This window comes from Chionomys nivalis, chromosome 13 (genome assembly GCF_950005125.1).
Source record: "Chionomys nivalis chromosome 13, mChiNiv1.1, whole genome shotgun sequence".
In the NCBI taxonomy this organism is placed as follows: Eukaryota; Metazoa; Chordata; class Mammalia; order Rodentia; family Cricetidae; genus Chionomys; species Chionomys nivalis.
In genome coordinates, this window is record NC_080098.1 from 61,274,004 (window position 1) to 61,294,662 (window position 20,659).

General features: G+C 45.8%; 1 protein-coding gene across 3 annotated transcripts in view; it reads right to left on the minus strand.

The window, feature by feature from the left end:
- Atxn1 (ataxin 1) overlaps positions 1-20,659 on the minus strand; it is a 384,541-nt gene that overhangs the window by 128,977 nt on the left and 234,905 nt on the right. For all 3 annotated transcript variants that reach the window (XM_057786906.1, XM_057786904.1, XM_057786905.1), the window contains one exon: positions 10,536-10,659. The gene's annotated coding sequence lies outside the window, so the exon portion shown is untranslated. The remainder of the gene's footprint in view (positions 1-10,535; positions 10,660-20,659) is intronic.

The following is a 20,659-nucleotide window of genomic DNA, read 5'->3' on the forward strand; positions in this document are numbered from 1 at the left end:
CATATCACCTATTCTGAGTTTGGGAGGGGGTGGGGGAGAGTGTGGGAAAGAAAAGGGTTGTTGGCTGGACTGACCTGTGACATTAATATGGACCGTCACATTCAGAGACCGTCTCTGAGCCAGTACTCTCCTGGGTCCTGTTGACAATCTATAGTCAACAAGAGTCTGGGGAACTTAATGAGAGCTGGTGGCAGGGGTCAAGGCCTTTGCCTGAGCTCAGCTCTTCCCCCAGGATCAGACGTGGACAGGTCCTGAGCCTGTGACTTTCTGCTGTACTCTGAGAATCCCCAAGCTCTTTCTGGTCAGAAGGTTCAAAAGCACTCGTGAGCTCTGCACCACCACTGAGTTGTGCTGGTCCTGTTTGCTCTTAGCCATCCTTGGGACATCTTTCTGGGAATGATCCTAAGTGCTTTTAGGCTTTGTGTTGCTAGGCACCCTATCAATCATGTCAACATCCCCCTTAAAAGCTTTCTGTGGCCATTCTCCCATCTTTAAGATACGCTACAAGCCAGGTGTGATGGCTCAGACCTGAGGTACTAGCACTCACGAGGCAAAGGAAGGAGTCTGGTCTACAGGGTGGAGTAGTGAGCTCTGGGCCAGCCAGGGCTACAGAGGGAGACTGTCTCAAACACACACATATACATACATACAGAATACCCTTAAAACCCCCAGAGCTTCATGAATAGAGGTCTTATGATCTAACCCCCTTTGTCATTTCATACATGCTCTTGTCTAGCCACCCCGAACTGCTGCAGTTTTCCAACACGCCATATTCTCTTAAATACGCTTGGCACGTGTTTCTGTGTGCTTAGAGCCAGAGGTTTGCTGGACCCCCTGGGTTGAACCTACTAAGCAATTTACTATTGGTGGCCAAAGAGAAATTAACACACTCATGTGAGTGAGACTTTCCATCCCTTGCTGCTCTTGGGACCCTGTGGGATTGCAGTACAGAGAGGCTCAGTCTTAGCTGAGCATGGTGCTTCACCGTGTGCCATCCTAGCACTCGAGTAGTTGAGACAGGAGGATTACTATGAGTTATGGGCTACAATGTAAGACCCTGTCTCAGAAAACAAACACACACAAGGAGGAGCAGGAAAAGGAGAGGGGGCAGAAAGGCTGATTAGCTTACTAGAGTATGAGAGATGTCTTAGGGCAGAAACAATCTGTCGAGAGTGATGATAAAAGGTTCCTCGGGCTCTTAAAACTTTCTAGCGATCATTCTAGAGGAACAAACTTAGCCCGGCTAGCACAGAACAGAATAGCCCAAGTGATTCACAGAATTATAATACAAGATGTCATTGTAAGCCACTACACGTTGGAACCACTTGTTACATGGTATATGATAACTGATAAACCCTAGTTTTATGATTAACACCTACTCATCCCTCAGGTCGAGGATGAAGACCTGATCCCAGAAGATACCACACTGATTTGCATCCACAGGATACTGTAGACACGCTGGGAGAACTCTGCTCATGCTATTAAGAGTTGCTTATTTTCTCATTTCCACCCCCACCCCCCAGTGATAGAAAGTTCCTTAGCTGTTGTGGATGCCCTGCTTTTGCAAACAGTCAGTGTTTGCTAGAATAGGACAGAAGAACGCATAGCTCTACCTTCAGGCTTTCTTCTGCCTTCCAGGTCAGAGCAGCAGTTTGAGACATTTTTTTTTCCCTCTGTTGCTACCTAAATCTGGTAACTACATCAAATGTATCATCACGTGTTTCCGTTTCATAGATCCACTCATAGCAATAGCCGCTGGGAATCTCCCTACACTTTATATAGGTGAAACCATTGCATCTTCCTAACTCTGCCTTTCGGTTTTACTAATACTAAAAATTCACCTAAAATTCCAAGGCTCCTCAGCTTAAATACACAGGTAATGACGACAGATCTATCATTCTCGGCTACTGAGATCCCATGGAATCTGATGCTGTAGAGTGGCAATGCCAACTGTCTTTGGAAGACAAGGAAATCAAGCAATGGGAGAGTAGCTTGTCCATGGTCTCAAGAGGGGTGGGAAGAGAACTAACTACCCATTCTTGGCCTGATAGCCCTGTTAGATGGAACTCAGGGGACCCCATGCCCCATTATTTAATTCATATCTATCCATGTGGTCGCTAATGAGAAGCTGAGAAAGAAGAGGCGACAGGCTTTTTCTAAGGTGGCCTCCATCTACCATGTGCAAGCTAGCTTGTGAAGTATGTGAAGTGTGAGGCTCATGAGAGCTAACTTGGCTATCACTGATCTCACCAAATTTCTTTTTAAAAAAGCAACCATCTGGTCCGGCAGATAAAGATGCTTGTTGCTGGGCTGGATAACCTAAGTTTAATCCCTGAAATCCTCATGGTAAAAAAAAAGAATGGATTCCCTCAAGATATCCTGACCTCTATGTACAGAGTGGCATGCGCACAGAGACACAGACACACACACGTGTGCGCACGTGCACAAATGTGATTTAAAAATAAAGAGCTGCCATCAACTCTGGATATTTTAGCCTTCTAGTTGAAATGTCACTCACATTCATTGTATTTCTTGATCATGTCAACACGAGGGAACCGTCTTTATGCTAGTGAGCCATTAGTGATAATGAGTACTTCTTACAAAGTATTCAATTAGGAATTATAGAATCATCCCTTAAAACCACCCCTTCTATAGTGCGAAGATGTACTTAAGAGGTATTATTATTCCAAGTACACAGAGCGTCTTCTATCATGTAAATCATTGAGAATAATAAGCAAGCAGCGCATGCTACATACTGTCTAACAAGCCGGGCTTTGACTTCTCCTTCTGTTGCTTTGAAATGGGGTCTATAGCCCAGTCTGGCCTCAAACCCACTATAGCACCAAGGACCTTGAACTTAAGATCCTCCTTCTTTCACTTCCTCAACCCTGGGATTATAGGCCTGTGCCCCCATATCCAGTTAAGTAGTGCTGGGGATAGAACTCAAGGGTTTTTACATATTAAGAAAGCACTTCACCAACCGAGCTCCCTCAGCCCCTGATTTTATTTCTTATGAAACATGTAACTGAGTTGTTAAAGTGCAAACCACTATCTCTGGGATTTCTTTTTTTCACCAAAATTATCTCTTAGTTCAAGTCCCAGGTCTTATTATTTATCCCTCTTCTGATTGCAGAAAAGGGCATGAGTAGTCATTGAACACACGAAGGATGCTAGACTTGCTAGGCGAGATCTCACCCGTGTCACCATGATGAAGAAAGTCACACACACTTGCCTCAACTTCACTGTGACCATGTAGAGGAACAAGTAACACTGCAACTCGAGAAACAGTATTAATGAAGAGACAGGTGAGGATAGGTTTTCCACATCACTGTGCATCTCAAATGCCTCAGTTAGCCTTCTCCATTTCCTTGGTTCTCCATCTCCTGGCGAGGGCCCACCTCCAGTCTCTTTGTTTAAAAAAAAAAAAAAGACAAACAAAAAAAAAAAAAAAAACGGTGCCTTGACAGCTCTAGGAGAAAATGTCACGTAAACTCACCAGCCAAGCTTGCACAAGAAATGGTTTCAGAACTTCGCAGGACTACTCAGTTTGAGACTTAAAAGCTGGCAAAACCTGGGCTAGAGATGCAGCTCTGTGGTTAAGAGCACTCGCTGCTCTTCCGAGGTTCTTAGTTCAGTTCTCAGCCCATGTCAGGAGGCTCATGACCGCCTCAAACTCCAGTTCTAGGGGATCAGGCACCTTCTGCTGACCTCTGTGGGCACTGCATGCACAGACAGATGTGCAAGCAGGCAGACAGACATACAACGCACACACAAACAATTTTTTTTTTTTTTTTTAAGTAAGCAAGGTCAAATGAGGCTACCAACTTTTAGGATTTCTATGTCTGGTTTCAAGTTAGAAAATAGCAGGAGTCATTTGATGCCAGGTCATTGTGGTATAATGGGCGGAGGGGGAGCTGGTAGAGCAGAACACAAGGTAAGCAGTGTTCGGCTTCAGGGCTGGGCCTGGAGATGAATTACCAGAGCCCTTACACTGGGAGCTTTCAGGCCAGACCAGTCAACAGGAAAAGGAGGCAAGATCAGTGGTTTTGGTGTCCCCTTCACTTTTCCTCCATCTCCTGACCTTTGCTTTGCCCAGCGCTCAGCCACAACTCTGAACACTAGGGCTAATTATCAACCGAATACTAACCCAGTTCACACGAAAAACTGATACTATCAAATGTACTGAGATCCCAAACAGCCCAGCCTCCTGTTCCCACACGTAGCTTGGATGATCCACTAGTTGGCTTGCCAGTCTCCATGGGAAGGTAGCTATGCCAAACCCTGTGGTGTTTGATCTTCAGTAAATGACACTCCCATGATACACCGAGTAAGTGACATCCTCCGCCTGGAGGCTGGCCCAGGTGAAGGAAATGGAAAATCCTCTCTGTGCCAGGTGCCTGCCAGTTCCCTTCTGACCCCCATCATCCCCAGAGGCCACCCACATCCACCACCACTCCCCGAGTTGCCTTTAGGGAGGTGCCAGCCAACAGGTTGCTAAGACAACGGGCATCAAAGCCGAAGCACAGAAATAAATCCCCAGGAGAGTTAGGAACATGAACTGCAAACCCCAATGGCAGCCCTGAGATACCCATGGCTAGTTACTCTGACCCCTAAAGAAGCACTGAAAAGGGGGCAGGAATAGACTTCCTTCAAATTCAAGATAATGACTCTATTCCAAACAAGGAGGACCAGTGGCTAAGCCATAATCCACTGCCGTTCATATGTTTCTTTTATTAGTCCCCTGAGAGTCAAGGGAAGAAAACTGTTCATAAGGACAAGTGGGAGAGCCAGAGGCAGGTAGAGAAATTGAGGTGGCTAAAGAGGGGGAGAAAATATGGTTCCACAACTAAGAAAAAGCATCCTCATTTTGAATGGCAGCATCCTGGTCTTACTGCTCCATTACTTGGAGAAGAAAGAAGAAAAGGCAAAAGAGATTTGAAAACTAGGGCTCTAAGTGATGGGAGAGAAGGACCTTGTGCCCAGCCCTTTGTTCTGCAGGCGTTTTATAGTGCTTAGAGAGGGAAGCAATTCACAGAGCCCCAGGCATGAAGAATGCCTATCACAGTCCCAGAACTTAGCCTTGGAGAAGCTTAAAAAGACAAAACAGAACAACAACAGCAACAAAAAACTTCACCCCTGTGAAAGCAACAAAGACTCCAGAAAGGGAAAAAAAAAATCAGAAAAGAGAAACCAAATAGAAACCTTTAGAAAATGATTTTAGCAAGAGGGTTTTAAGATGGGCAAAATAAAGTGTTCCAAATGTTGGTAAAGATGGCGGACATTCTGAATGAGACAGAGGCATCCTCCAGCCCAGGGACTTATGCTGGAGGCCTAACAGCCAGTTCTGCCAGCATTACCACCAAAGAAGGTAAAAGTTGGCCAAGGGCCTAACGAGCATACTCCAAATAATTTGCCCTAGTTACCAAAACAGAATATTCAGTTAAGCTGAATATGTGGGCACTTGCCTGTAATTTCAGAACTTGGCAGGAAGAGGTAGGAGGATCAGGAGTCAAGATAATTCTTGGCTTTAAAACAGCTTAAGGCCAACCCGGGCTACTGGAGACCCTGTATCGAAACAACAAACATCTGTGAGGAAAGTTCACTATGTGTATGCATCCTACCTCTATTTCAGTTTTGGTGACTGTACTGAAGGCAACTGTTTCAGGAAGACAGGCACAAATAAAGAAACAAAGACTTTAAAAGACTAATTTACTTCAAAATAGGCTTCAAAGAGTGCAGTTTTATGCCTCGCCTAAAGGGGTTCTGTACTAAAAACTGTTTTCCCAGAATCTTGTAATGTAGTGAGAGAAAATTAGCCAGTTCTTTCAATCTGAGATTCTTTGTGTACAGCCCAGTGTACAGCACTGCATCCAGCAGATTTCTGGTCCCACAAGCTTCTAACGAGAACTGCCTGGCTCTGATGGCTCACAAACCCTGACACAAAAGCACCTAACAGAAGACTTATTTTCCAGTGTTTCATCTGTCCTATCCCTTCTTGGGGCACACAGATTTATGTGTTGAGCTTCTTTCCCTGTTGGGAGGTCTAAGTCAGAGGCTCCTGGAAACTTGACTCTGAGTAATTCTGCCCAGCATCCCTTTTGAGCACCCCGGAGCACCTTGGCATATCCATCCCCAATGGGGCTCTTCTGAGATTACCTTCCAAGGACAGTGAACAGAGATGTCTCCATCCTACACCCTGGACTGAGAATTCATCCTGGTTCACAACCTTCTCTTAACAAATAGTAGTCTACACTTTGACAGGATGCACACACTTTACCTGGGCCCCGCTCAGTTAGAAGTCAGAATGGTCAGGTTGCTACTGTTCTTCTTCCCAGCCATTCCTCCCCTCCACCCCCTACCCCACCAAGCACATGAATGTGGCAGAGGTTCACAAACTCTCTTCTTCCCAAGGATTCTGTGTGATGGGTGCTCTTTCCTTTTGTGAAACTGCTGGGGGCAGTGGTGGCTTCGCACTGGGGGAAGAAGGTGCTGAGGAGAGCGAGCCTGTGCCTGTAATGGCCAGACATGGCCCACCAACGCTAGCAGCAATGTTGGAGTCTACTTTCAGAAGCAATAGCCCTCAGAAGGGTCTCAAGAAAGCTTCCTTCTCCAGGGAACATACCAAGGCCATGATCTGGAACTAACGGGATTGCCAGTCAGTGGGGCTTGAGGAAGGTGGAGGAAGAGATTCTGATGAGCAACGACTAACCCTAGTGGAAATCCTTCTGCTCCAGAGCGGGAAGCGCTAGACAGAGCCTCCTCGCCTCTGTCATGTGCAGGCCAATCTGCGATTTCAAACAAGGACTAAACACATGGAGGGAAGTCCACCCCCTAACGAGCTAATAATAAATCCCCCCTTATCTATTTCAGAATGTTTTTTATGACCATCTTATAGAAATTGGTATCACAGATGCAACTCTAGAACTCCAACCTGACAGACACATCGGGAAACCACCTACGTCTCTTCGTAGAATGTACACATGCCATTCTCTTACTCTGGAGATGAGAATCCACAGCCCATATCTCAGTGCTGTTTAAACAGGCTGCGCAGTGTTTACTTCTGTCTGTTTCTTCCCAGGCCTACTCTAAGCAGTGCTCGAGGCAGGTACTCTGGTAAGGGGTCAGATAAACACACAAGCATCTGCACACCTTTATCCCAGCCATCCTCACAGGCAGGGTGATATGTTACCTCCCTAAACTCATTTCTGGTCGCTTCCCCTCAAACACTAAGGAGAAGAAACTGGGTCTTGTATCAGCCAGCCCACCTTGTCTTTCCTCTAAGTGCTGTGTGGGAGCAGAATGCTACCCTTGACCTTCTACACAGGTAACTTCTGGTGCCATGGCCCAGTTCCACACTGGGAATAAAAGGGAACTCAAATGTTTGTGGAATGGCAAAAGAATAAGAGATTAAAAACATCACCATCCATAGGCAGGCAGTGCAGGCTGCTCACAAACAAGAGACCACAAACCACTCAGCTGGGAAAGAGGAGGAAATGGACTTTTGTGAAGAATTTTGCTTTTTAAGTATCAGGAAATCCCCAAGTTCACTGACAGTTACTCTAAAACATGATGTCTTTAAATGCTTTCCTTACCCACATTTATATCGTACATATCACTGAGATTTAGCATCTACTTCTAGGGAAAAAAATAGACTAAAGGGAGCTAGGGAGATGGCTCAGAGGATAAGACAAGGAATCTCCAACACTTACATAAAAAGCCAAGCATGGCCATGAGGATACATGTTATCCTCGAGGTTGTGGTAGGGCCATGAAGGCAGCAGGATCGCTTGGGCTTGCTAGCTGCCAGCATCCATATGTTCAGCTTGTATTTAGCCCATGATTCCAGTTGCAGGGAATTTGATACTTTCTTCTGGCTTCTGAGGACATTTGTACTGATGTACACAAACATGTACATACTTTTAAAATCTTAAAAACTATTATATTTATCTACTCATGTGTGTATGTATGTGGCTGTATATATTTGGGCAAGTATGAGATCAGAAAACAGTGTGAAGGAGTTGGTTCTCTCCTTCGACCATGTAGGGCTTGGGGATTGAACACATACTGTTAGGACAGTTGTGAGTGACTTTATCTGTTAGGCCCTCTTGACATCATAAGACTATACCTGGTGTACTAAAACCAAAGCACCAGAGAACTAGATTGTAGTGAATCATTGATGGTTTATGAGGTCAAGAGGGTAAATGAGGATCTGACCTGTTTCACAGCAGAATGATGTCCTGGTGACACTAGGCACAAATTGCTAGAACTACAGAGACCATCAATCTTGAAATGGGTCTCCAGGGCTGCTGGGGCCCGGGTTACACAGCCGCCAACAATGAATGCAAAATGTAGGTCTCTCGACTCCTCATTTGCCTTTCACTGCCTTCCTCTTGTGCGAGGCATGATGCCTCTCCACCCTCTGAGAGCCAGGTGGAGACACCTCCATGGGTAAAGGCCAGCTGCTAGGAAGAAAGCCGTGGACAGATGGGAGAGGCCCCTAATGAGATACGCAAAGGGGTAAAAGCAATGGGTAATGAGTCTGAGGCAGAGTCTGTAAGAGCTGTCGGGCCCGGGGTTCTTTGCCAATGCTGTTGCAATTACTGCTCACGCTGTACAGCACCCACGCTTAAGTCCATCTGTGTGTAAACACGCATTCCCTGAACATAACCTGTATTCCCCACTTGTCATGTTAAAAGGGTTAAAAGGGCGGAGCGCGGTTAGGAGAGGTGGCTGATACCGTGTTTACAAGTGGAGAGCTTCCCTCCTGTCTCAAGTGATGTGCTTTTGAAAACAAAGTTCTCGGCATGCTTGAGGAGCTCTCTGGAATTTCACATTTTCTTCCTCTCAGCTTCGTCTGTTTACAGAGGGACTTTCAAGTGCCCTTAAAGTTGGCCACATGGCATTTCCAAACGTAGACTTCAGGACCTTTGAGAACCTCACGTAATGCCTCAAGTCTGCCATGAGCCCTTCAGAGCAAAGGTGTGAAAGGAAAACCCACCGTGTTAGGCGCAAAGCCAGCCTTATCACAGTAACTGTTCTCATTTCAACTAAAGTTAGGCCTGAAAATGACTTTCTATAAGACACACACTTCCCGTGAAAACAGCACCTTTAAAAACATCACTATGACAACAAGCTACCTGGTGAGCACACGGGGTTTGCAGTGAAACATACTAACACTTAAAGCCCACAGAGCCCCAAATTGTTTCATGATAGTGACTAAGACTTTCATGGTAAGAGGGTTTTTTTTTTCTTTTTATGAATGTAAATATGCAAGTTTCCTCCCTTGTGTGAACCCTGAGCCAAGCTAGTGGTCCACAGCTAATGAACAAGTACCATACGGCAACCCACGGGTTTATGAAATGCCACTTTCTTTAGTGGTGCTGCCTAGAGTCGTCAATATACTCGACCTTTAATTGTGCAACTAAGAATAGAAGTCATTATCACAGAGCAAGTCACATACCTCCAGAATCGATAGGCCCACACCCACAAATGAAAACACACGAAAATAGCTGCACCTTCCATGAACTACAATGAGCCACCAAGAAAATTTGAATTTAAAGACGTAAATTTTTATATGTGTGTGTGTATGTGCATGTGTCTGTCACATGAGTGTGTCTGCCAAGCCTGATAACGTAAGTGTCCCTGAAGGTCACACAGAAGGAGAATCTGCTCCAAAGCTCTCCCCTGACCCCCACAAGTAACCTCTCCCAACACACACAATCAACGAGCATAATTAAAAAAAAAAAAAACTTAAAAAGGATCAAAATGTGTAATAAATGTGTTACAAAACGTGCAGCTACATATAGGTAATGCTCATACATTTTAGTTGAAGTTGGCTCTTTATTTCCTAAAATGTGAAGATACCATTACTCCTTTTCGCAGAGGTGTGCACTGGCCGCCCAGGACTTTCCTGTGGTCGTCCCCTTTCCTGTCACTCTCCCAGCCACTTTATCAACCCCTGGATACTAAACCTCATCAAGAGCCTTCAGCCGACTTGAAGCCCAGTTTACTAATCTCAGTATCACAGATCAGCACCCCAATAAAGACCTATTATTCAGCCAATTCTGAATCAGAGAAGAACCCCAAATAACTGTATTTCCATACAGGTCTGAGATTTTTCAAGGTCAGAAAAACAAGCAAACAAGCAAAAACCAAAAATCCAATATTCTGCTTAAGAAAAAAATAAACAAGATAAATAATGATGTTAGTTACGCACAGAAATCCAGGTCTTTAATCCTCAGCCTATTTATCATCCTAGATGAACAGCTGCGGACACTCCCCTATACATTTGATACCATCATCTATGCCAGGGACAGCGGCATAGGACCCCTGTATTCCACTTTCATTCCACAAGCTGACCATTAGCAGTGCTCCACGGAAGCCAGGGGAAAGGCAAGTTCACGGTTAACACACACAGAACCTCTGCCGAAAACAAGGACTCCACTGGGTGATCACCCAGGGCACACACTGACAGCCCCTCACACCGGGTTCACCAAGCTGTATAAGGCGAGCCTCTGCAGTGCGTTTTTCACTTACAGCATCCACTGTGCTCTGCTCCCAGGAAGCCTCCCTGAGACTTCACCATGGAAACGTCCCTCAGCTGCTGGGCCACGGGTTCTGGTGTTGTCTTTCTTCCTTTCACAGAGAAGATGAGAAATACCTGGCATGGAGACAGCCCAGAAAAAAAAAAAACAATGATAAATACATCCATCTATCACCCAATTACTTCTGCCAACAACCTGGACATCTGGTCAACCAAAGGGATAGTTCACCAACGACCATTTCCAGGACCTGTTTTCATGGTTTTTGTTTATTTTTACTTTACTAAATTTGATTTTGTTCTTGACCCAGAGAACCAATTGTGGCATAACCAATCTTTCATTTTTCCCCTCTCTCATGAAGTTGAAACCAATTCTAGGAAACTTCAACCCCAGGTGAGACACAAAATTGCTCAAAAGAAACCACTTATTTGCTGGAGTGTGTGGTGTGTGCCTGTAATCCTAGCATTGGGGAGGTAGATGTAAGAGGACTAAGTCTGAGTTACAGGAAACTATCTCAAAAAACCTGAATGAGCAAAGACAGAGAGAGGAAGTCAGAGTGAGAAACCACTGCTAGGGGAATGTCTCCAGGTACAGCACCTGGTTAGCACTCCTGAGTTCCTGGGTTTAATCCCCAGCGCTGGAAAAACACACATGATCCCAAGGAAGTCACTTGACTTTACGCTTTGAAAAGGGAAGCAAGGACTTTACGCTTTGAAAAGGGAAGCAAGGACCGCATTTTCGTACCCGTCTGTGTGGCTGGGAAGATCAGTAAGTGCTCTTGAGAAGCACTTGCAGTTCCCCAGAAGACCGGCACGATATCAAAGGCAGGTGTTATTATTGGTCACAGCCTGGTACTGAGCTCCAAGCCAGAGCATAAAAGCTAGCTTTGGCTGGGCACCAACCATCAGCTCTCTCTGGGGCACTCAAATGTCTACACGACCTCATGGTGCTGTGCTGTGCGAGAAAAGAGGGGCAGAATCAGAGACTCCTGGAATCTCCACGGAGTCATTTTCATGAAGAAAAGAAGGTGCGGGGCAGGAAGGGAAAGCTGGAAGGTGTGCAAGGTAGACTCCAGAGCCAGGCAGGGGTGTGGCTGTTTGAGCCACAGCAAAGGCTCCCCATCAACTCCAGGTCTGTACTGTTTCCTGTACCCAATGTCTGCAGGGCTGAGAAACTTTCCACTTGCCTCTCGCCACTTCTCCCCAGCGACTGTAACACTCACATAGAAAGAGGTGGCAAAAGGACAGAAAAGAACTGGCTCTGGCTGGCTGGCTGCTTTCATGCAAAGGCCTGCTCAAACCCCAGTAGAAGTCTCTAATCCTGGATTTCTTGGTTTTCCCATCTTCCTGGAAGACCCAGGAACAATTGCGTCAGTTTATGCCCTTGTGCCCCTTCGAGGAGCTATGATAGAGGGATAAGAATGAATGTTCACCAGGGGCCCTGAGTGATGACGGAAGCATAGATCACCCACTCCCGTCAGGTTTTTCTTCTCAAAGTCATGCGCACCAGTTGAACACAGGTAGAAATTGTAGTCTTAGCACAGTGGATGTAGAAAGAATTTCAGAGACAGGGAGAGAGAAAAAAAGAGTGGCCCTCTCAAATGATAATAGCAGTGGTGATAATAAAGACAAGAGTGAAATAATATCAAATCTTAGATTTGGAATTGATAACACTCATCAGCAGAACTCAAAATAAATTTTTAAAAAGGGAGAGACAAAATTAGCTCAGAAAGGGGGAAGGAGGTGTCTGTTCTCCCATGATTAATCGTGGCTCCTACAGTGGATCTGGCTTACCAAGTGCTTTCTTATTAATTAGCACATTCAGAGGACAGAATTTCACTTAATGCCACTACATCCAATCAGGGCCAGAACAGTGAACAAGAGAGCCAAGGGTTCTGCCCTTCTCGCACCAAGAGGGACAGAACATGTATAAGATTTGAAACCTAGGCAAGCATCAGGAAGAGACATTAGACACTGTGATTAGGAGTGTGGGGCCCAAGAAGGCTGCTGAGAAGCCAAAGGTGGAATTTAGCACCGGCAAAGCTGGAGGTTCAGCTCAGTGGCAGAGCCCTAGCCTAGAAACAGGCCTCAGGTTTCAGCCAGAGGAAACAAGCTGAGCGTCAATGGGCCTGATCTAGGGCTGCTTAGAGGGAATCCTGTAAGTCTCCTTGATGAAGAAATGGGTAACAACGGTCTCCAGCGACATCAAAGGATGCATTCTTCCCTCTGACTACACCACTTCAGCAAGACAGCGCCCGTAATTTCTGTCAGGGAGACCCATTCCATGTCGGTATTGCATGTGATGTGACAGGGAGGAAGGTCCTTGTTCCCTAAAGTACTGAAGGCCACCCCATCATAGCAGTGAACTGAAAAGCTATCTTGTTGAATGCAGGTCCCAGATGAAGAACATCCACTCAAAAGGGGCTAAGCCTGCAGGATGGTGTATGTCTATAACCTCAGAATTTGGGAAGCTGATTGTAGGAGGTTGATGAGTCCCAGGCCAGCCTGGGTTGCAAGGTAAGCATTAGAATTGCAGGTCAGTCAGGGCCTGTATAAAGTGAGACCCAGTCTCAGACAAAACCAATCCAAACCAAACGACAAAAATGAAAGCCACATAAAAGGGCCCAAACCTTTTGTGATATGCATATTTCTGGGGGAAGGGTTAACAAAAATCAATTTGCTTTAGATTTCAAATTTCCCCTTGACTACAGGGATACATACATACGTACAATGTATATACATATATATGCATATATACTCAGATGTGTGTCTTTGTAATTTTTTAAAAAAATATCTCTTCTCCTGTACTTAATGAGCATTTATGGCCTGCTCCAACAGCACCTACTGCTTTCCCTTCTGATTTGTAAATTGGGACTTTTTTTCTGTCTCAGTGAGGAAGGGAGCATGCGTAGAAAGATGCGAACCATAGGAAAGCTGTGTTCACGGCCACTTTTCCTTGTTCCTATCATCGCATATCTGGCTCAACTTAATTTTTCAGTTAAGAAAAAATCAGGTTTCGTATTCTCCAAACTAACAGTATCCCCAGGTAGGCTCACTCAGGCTATCTGCATGAATGGAGTCACTCTGAAATCCCACCTGAAACAAATTTGGTCAGCTGATCCCCGAGCCTCTTGCCATTTAAGACAGCCAGGATAAAGTGTGATTTTTTTTCCCACCCTACCAGCTCCTCAGAAAAACAAAAATACCAATAATACTCCACCTGCAGGCCTCAGAATATTCATCCCCGATAGTGACGACAGACCTCCGCAAACTCAGAAAGAAGAGAGAATGCCAAAGGCAAGACTCCTTGCAGCCTGCTTGTCCCGTGTCTCACCATCAGAGCTGGGGATGGACGCCAGGCTGGCAATCTCATCCCCCAGCCACAGGATAAAAAGGATACCATGCCAGCGTCTCCTTCCCTTGGATGCTCAAAGCACTTATAGTCTCTACTGCACATTCTGAGCTGAGGTAGTTTTCAAGTCAGCACTCTGGTATATTGTCTTTGTATCCTCCATCCGATTTATTGAAGCCTTGAAGGCTCAAAGACTTTATAAACTTGCTGATTGAGACCTTGCCGTGGCCTTCTTATGCAAGCTTCTAATAGCCGCTCTTGGGAAGAGCTTGAATGGAGAAGAGATGACCCACAGTCCACACCTAATCTAGAAGATTTTAACCCTTCCTGTTAAGTACTTACTCCTCCTCCAGCTATAATTTAACTCCTTCTGTGCTGAGAGTTCTCCCCCCACCCTCCCTTTCTCTAAGTGTAAGTACACTTTAATGCGGGTACGTGCGGAGGCCAGAGGACATCTTTTGGGGGACCTTCACTGGCCTGGAACTCACTAAGTAGGCCAGCTTGGATGCCCATCAGGCCCTGAAGATATACGTGTCTCAGACTCCCCAGTGCTGGGATTACAAGCTAGACTCTGTTTTTTCCTCTTTGACATGGGCTCTTACTGTGTTGCCCTGCCTGGCCTGGAACTTGCCGTGTAGACAACACTGGCCTGGCATTCACAGAGCTCTCACCTGCTTTTCCTCCTCCGTGCTGGGGTTAACATTGTGGACCGCCATGCCTGGTGTAAGCAGCCTTTCCTCTAGTAGACTCGAGAATAAATGTGGGTCCTTGTCCTTAGAAGGCAGGCACCTTACTGAAGGAGCCATCACCCCAGCTCCCCGGACGCCTTCACCTTTCTCTGCTGTCCAAGCACTTGGAGCTCTGACATTTCCCATCCCAATGAAGGTCTTCCACAGAACGGAGGAGGACAGTTACGCTTGGCTTTCTCTTTCTTGCTCATCGAATCCTCCCTTTTTATTCATTCGCGGCCTCTGAACAGCTGCTAGTTCCTTCGCAATTGTTTACCCATGCGCCGCACGTTTTTGCCAGCAGGAGCCTATATCCTTGATTCTCAGAGTTTCCAATGCCCAAGCAGCTGACACCTTATCCTGGGTGGAGTAGACCTGGAGATCCCTGAGGGGATGGAACCCACACCAGACTCTGCTGGAAGCCATCCCTAGTCCTGCTGATTAGGAAAGTCTGGGTGGAAGCCAGAGCGCCTGTAGTCCTCGTGAGTTCCCAGGTGAGGCTGATGCAGCTATTCTGGGGGCCACACTCTGAGACCCGCCCCTCTGAAGGTTTTCCCTTCCCTGGCACAGCCAGATGGAAGTGGATGACTCTTATTCTCTTTAAGACGGCTACCTTGGGAGGAAAGATGATGGCATAGTGCAACCAGATGCCAACTGATCCAAACAAACAAACAAAACCAACTCTATGCACTGTTAATGTACACATAAGATCAGGGAAACCTTTCATAAACTTCCTCCATTTGAGACCTTAATCCATCCTCCTGATAGCTCCATATCTTTCTGGGGTCAACTCTGCCCTGTATCCTTCCTTCTTTCCTTTCGGACTAGAAACACTTTTCCCCGGCCTCCAAGCATGGTGTCATTTATATTTCCTGAAAGACATCCACAGTGCCCTGGAAGGTTTCCAAAAGGCTTGCTTGCGCCTTTATCGGATTTACCAGGGAGCAGGTGGAAAGGCAGTGCGAATCTCCCGTCACTGTTTCCACACCAATATCTTACAGGCTGGGTGGGAGTCTGGTTTCTACAATGATTTTTGCAAACCATCTCTATTCTTTCAAAGGTCATCATTGCATCTGCCTCCCAAATGCAGCAACCTTTCCTTAGTTTTCATCCTAACTAGTTTATGATCGAATAGCCGGTACAGTTCGCTGGTGCTTCTTTCAATTTCCTTTTTGTTATCTGATGGACTAGCATCTCCCCTTCACCCACCACCCCTCCCCTACCTCTTTCATACACCCCTGCCCCATCTGGCACCTAAAGTTCAATTTATCCCTGGAGTTTTCAGTTGGCACGCGTGACTCTTTGCTGGCCCCCACAATTGGCCTGTCTCTGATATACCTACACATCTCCTCTTAGGAACTTTCAATGGAACAGTCCCCCTGATCTGAATGCTGTGAAGGTATTTTACATCTAATTCAGAGCCAAACCTTAAACTATAGATAGGGGTTACACATGGTGGCTAAGACCTTATTGGATAGGCCTTCCAAAGGATGGGGTTTAACATTCGAAGGGACATGTTGGGAGAGGCAAAGCCACATGGTAAACCAAGGAGACCCCAAGAAGCCAAGAATGGCACCCATTGCATAGCCAGCGACAGAACAGGAGTCGGAGCTTAACAACCCCGAGGAAATAATTTCTATAAATGATCACACGAGCTTCGGCAAGGACCCTGGGCTTCAGGTGGGAAAGCAGCTCAAGCAACACTGAAATTTTAGTCTTGAGAAAATGGGAGCAGGGGAGCTAAGGAAGCCATGGATGAGTAAAGACTGAAAGTGGTGCAAGCCATTATCTTTTTCACAAATTGTGTGTAGTCATAGAAATCAATACATACTGTACAATAGATTCTGATGAATGCATGAATCACGTTTAAGTGTTTTTGAGTGTGTGTGTGTTTTAAGTGAGACAGTATCTTATGTAGCCCAGGTCTTGAACTCCTGATCTTCCTGCCTCCACCTCCAAACGCTGGGTTTACAGGAATGTTCTACCATGTCTAGTGGGCACTTTAGCTTTTATTTGTCTACAACTTCTGATTTCTCTGAGACAGCATCACACACTGGAGGTTTGTTTTGCTTCTTTAAAGGCAGAGTCTTGCTTCGTAGCACAGATAACCTGGTCTTTAATACATAGCCTAGTCTGGCCTAGAACTCACAATAATCCTTCTGCCTCAGGCTCTTGAGTGTTGGGACTAAAGGCGTGCCCCACTGGAGTTTCTAAAATTCTGTTACTCGCCAGGCAGTGGTGGCGCACGCCTTTAATCCCAGCACTTGGGAGGCAGAGGCAGGCGGATCTCTGTGAGTTCGAGACCAGCCTGGTCTACAAGAGCTAGTTCCAGGACAGGCTCCAAAACCACAGAGAAACCCTGTCTCGAAAAACAAAATAAAACAAACAAACAAAATAAAATTCTGTTACTCCTCCTTTTCAGTTTATGTTCGTTTTCTGCATTTTACTCTTCTCCTGAGCTATATATCTCCTCCCTGAGAGTCTCAGTCACTGCTACATTGCTGTAAAGAGGCACCATGACCAAGACAATGCTTATGAAAGAAAGCATTTAATTGGGACCTGCTTGCAGTTTCCATTAGTCCATTATCATCACGGCAGAGAGATAGTGGGGAGCAGTAGCTGAGAGCTACAACCTGATCCATAGGGAAAGAGGGGGTGGGCAGGCCTGGCATGGGCTTTTGAAACTTCAAAGTCTACACTCAATGACTTCCTCCAACAAGGCCATACCTACTAGTCCTTATCATTTTTTCAAATTGTTCTACTCTCTGGTGACTAAGCATTCAAGTACACGAGCCTGTGGGCGAGCATTCTTATTCAAACCACCACACGTAGCTGTAAGCTCACTTCTTTTCCCATAATGCTTCCGGTTCACTCTGTAAACCTGTGTGCTAGACACTAGCATCCCTCCCAAGCCATCAAACATGTACGGTGCAAATCAGTTTTGCTCAAAACTTTCCACTCAGCCCTAAATCAGCTCCTACTAAGTTTCTAATTCATGCCAATGGCACTGTTATCCTGTCTTCCTCCCATGGTGTGTTGGCTGTCAGTTCCTAACCCTGTGCCCACTCTGTTCTCACAGTCACCACGCTAGTCCTGACTCCTCTCAGCAGTTCGCATTGCTCTGCATGTCTTCGGGGATTCTCTCACCAAAAGGAGTTACTCTCATGGTTTCAAACTGTCAGAAGTAGCCTGTAGGCAGTGTAGCTTCTCCCTGTCACATGCCATCTGTCATTGGTCCCTACATCTACTGGACTCTTCCAAAATCATTTTATTTGAAGGGCACAGTTTAAGACCAGTTCCCACCCTTTGGCCCAGCCTGGCTTCAAAAATTCATAGGCTCAGCCAGGCGGTGGTGGCGCACGCCTTTAATCCCAGCACTTGGGAGGCAGAGGCAGGCGGATCTCTGTGAGTTCGAGACCAGCCTGGTCTACAAGAGCTAGTTCCAGGACAGGCTCCAAAACCACAGAGAAACCCTGTCTCGAAAAACCAAAAAAAAAAAAAAAAAAAAAAAAAAAAAAAAAAAATTCATAGGCTCACAATCCTCCTGGCTCAGTCTCCCAACACCAGGGTTCTAGATCTGAGCCATCAAGACAGCCCAAATTCCCTGGCTAATGTTTTAAGGACTTCAAAAGGATTCATTTTCTATGTACATGGGGAGTACACAGGTGCCACAGAACGTGTGTATATGGAGATCAGAGGACAACTCTCAGGTGTCAATTCTCTTCTCTACCAGGTGGGTCTTAGGAGTGGAACTCGGGACATCAGGTTTGCTGGCAAGAACCATCACCAGCTGGTCCTTATGACCCACTGTGTTTAGGACTTTTATGAGCTGGTTTATCCTACGTTGTTTCTTCAGTAACGTGTTTTATTTTTTCTTTCTCCCAGTGGTGCTAGGGACAGGACCCAGAGGCTTGCCCATGCTAGACAAGGTTTTGCTGCTGAGCAGCAGCTACACAATCGAGGGTGTGTGCTCTGGGTCAGCCACATGGAATCCTGACGTCGTCTCTGAGAGTCCACCGCTGTTCTGTATATCGGAATGCAAGACATCCATTCCTCGCAAGCCCAGCTTTTCCCCATGCTTCCCTTCATCCTCCTATGCTACCAGTTCTCGATCAGAAGTGCCATGATCTTACACACGAATTCCTGCAGATTTTATTTCATTTCCTTGGAGGCAGTCATCATTTTAGTCCGTCTCTGTCTCCCAAAATAGTTGACATCTTCCTGTGCTGATGATCGTAGTGACTTCCACGAACAAGAGTCTGCACCTGTCTGCTTTTCATAAGTTTTTGAGTGCCTTTTTTTTTCTTAAAGAAATTTTCTTTTAAATCGTGTATATATTTGTGTCTGTGTGTGGCCATGTGGGCATGAGTGCAATTGCCAGGCAGGCCACAAGAGGGCATCAGATTCCCTAAAGCTGGAGTTACAGGCAGTTTTGAGTGGGCAGACTTGAGTGCTAGGAACTGACCCATGGTCTTCTTTACAGGAGAAACACACTTTTTACTGCTGAGCCATCTCACAAGCCTATGGAGGGCTCTGTAAATGCAAAGCTCTCGATAAATTCTTGCTGGCTAACTGGGCATGTTGGCATACACCTGCAATGTCAGCACCCAGGAAATGGAAGCAGGAGGATTGCTGAGTGGTTCAGGTCAGCCTGGTCTACACACATCTCATTACATGAAGGTGAAGCTTTCTGCATGTGTCCAGGTTCTGTGGGTGTGCACGTGTGTGAGTGTGTGCATGTGTGCGAGAGTGTGCATGTGTGAGTGTGTGCATGCGTGTGTGTATGTGCACTGTGCAAGTGTGTGCGTGTGTGTGAGAGTATGTGTGTATGTATGCGTGTGAGTGTTTGTGTGTACATGTGTGCGAGTGTGTGTGTATGTGCGTGTGTATGAGTGTGTGCATGTGTGCACACACATTCTGCCTGTGACTTTTTACTGGTGTGAAGCAAAGTTTGCTATGAAATATAGTGATACATCCAGAGAAAAATGGGTCTGCATGCCAAGAATAAAATGCAAATGAGATATAAATTCAATGGACAAATGCAGGGTATATGGCTGGTTCTTAGTTTATACTCTGAGGAATTACTTTAAGGACAAGACAACTTGTGTTTCTTGCTGAAAATTTACCCCTGGGCTGATTTGCTTCGCTTCCGGTCTCTTGTGGATTGCTTAGGGCCTGCAGAAGGTGGTACTGTGGTCCAGGAGACAACGAATATTGATCTAGAAGTCTGGAGACCACCCTGTGGTCTTGTGTCCTCTGGGTTACAAATCCCCTTTCTAGTGGCCGTGATCACCACACACCTTTTCTCTAGATGACAGTTTTATTCGCTTATTTTAATTTAAAACTTTTGGGTCTCAGATAGCCCAAGCAGACATGTAACTTGCTATATAACCTAGGGTGACTTTGAACTCTTGATCCTCTTGTCTCTACTTCCGAGTATTAAGGGGTTTATGGGCATGACCCACCAGCCCTGGCTTTCTGCAGTGCTGAGGGTGAACTTGTGATTGAAGTACTTGCTCCACAAACTAAACTAAGAGCCAGTCTCTTAAACCCTTTTTCAACCATCTAGGCAGACAGCTGTCTCCTTGCTTCAATATCTCTTCTGATGCAATAAAAAGCAAAGCATTGCAAGACAAAGACAGCATTCAAAACTTTTTGCCCTTTAGAAGAGGCTTAAGAAAATGATTCTGGCTTCAAAACTGAGAATTCAATAGGCTTAACTGTGAGCACCAGGTACCAGGAATGCTACTTGGCGTGGAGCCTCAGGATTACCTGTTGAAACACCAAAGGCAGGAGGACTTTGATGTGGCTTCTTAGGTGCCAGGTAAAGTACTGAGAGATGCAGTTATCCTTTCTATGAATGTGGACTTGAACTTGACACCATATTTGGACCAAATATTCATTGTTGCGAGGACTGGAGGGAGCATGGGGGAGGGGCCCTAAGTGTGAGCGCACACGTTCACAGACCAGTTTGCAGTCATTACACTTGCCACGCAAGCGAAGTGCTGTGTTCTACTCACCATACATTTTTAACTCAAAG